Source organism: Atta cephalotes (assembly GCF_000143395.1).
Source record: "Atta cephalotes unplaced genomic scaffold scaffold00004, whole genome shotgun sequence".
Classification (NCBI taxonomy): Eukaryota; Metazoa; Arthropoda; class Insecta; order Hymenoptera; family Formicidae; genus Atta; species Atta cephalotes.
The window spans coordinates 8,441,966-8,442,994 of record NW_012130068.1 but is presented as its reverse complement, the minus strand read 5'-3'; the positions used below and the strand labels follow the sequence as shown (position 1 = coordinate 8,442,994).

Sequence of the window (1,029 nt, the reverse complement as noted above, 5' to 3'; positions counted from 1 at the left end):
ATCGACTTACCCGTTGCAAATCGAGAAGGATTGTAGGGTTAATTCTTTAACAATATCTAGATGAGTTTAACAACATTTAGGAGAGTATATTACTTCATTTAGTAGTTCTCTTTCTGTTATACACGAGGACTTAATTTTAACGTGCAATGCTATAAGGTATTTATTTCTATAGGGGATTAGTCGAGCGCGAACCAGGGTAACATTTTCTATTTGTGGTAATAACTCTACCAGCGCGGGCGTCTTTATTGCATGGTCCATCTTTTTGTGTGATAAATATTATTAGGTTGTCTTTTCGTGTTATTATATTTTCGCGTATTTCAAAGAATTGAATACAATTCACAGGTTGGAAAGCGTAAGATTGGTCTGGCGCGTCAACAGGCAGTTCCTTATTGGACCTGCTATCTTCGTCGGACTCGCTGCATAGGAGTCGGAGACTGAAGGGATTTCTTCGGTGATCGCTTTGTTTGTAAGTGGTATCAGGATGCTTTTATCTCTGAATGTGCCGGGCGCCTCGCTGGTGGTGTCTCGGCACGTTGGTGCGCTAAGAAAACTTTCTTCGTCTATATCGCATGACTCAAGCGGAAGCATGTGTTTGATGCTTTGTTTCGGGGATCGCTTTTCACGAATAGATAGGCTAGATCGATTCTAAGCCAAGTCCTCTGAAGGGTGAGGGGGGGGAGGACTTGAATATACTTACCATATATACTTACCATCTCTCTTCCTCTTATGAATCATCATCTTTCCTGCTGCGTTGTTACTTACCGTTGTATTTTTTTCTTGCACGCAAAAATGTTTTATCATACGTTTTTTAATTTAATGATTTAAATAGAGCTTAATACAGGTGACTGTCCATTGCAGCATCATCCAACGCGAAGATGCTAGCGGCGTGCGTAATATGATAGCGCTGTGATAATAAGAAAGGAATAATTAATGTCATATACCCAGATATATATATATATATATATATATATATATTTTATATATATATATATATATATATATATATGAGACTGCAGNACANAGGTANAG

At 38.1% G+C, this 1,029-nt stretch overlaps 1 pseudogene; it reads right to left on the bottom strand.

The window, feature by feature from the left end:
- Window positions 1–336: 336 nt before the first annotated feature.
- LOC105626207 overlaps window positions 337–1,029 on the bottom strand; it is an 11,260-nt pseudogene continuing 10,567 nt past the window's right edge.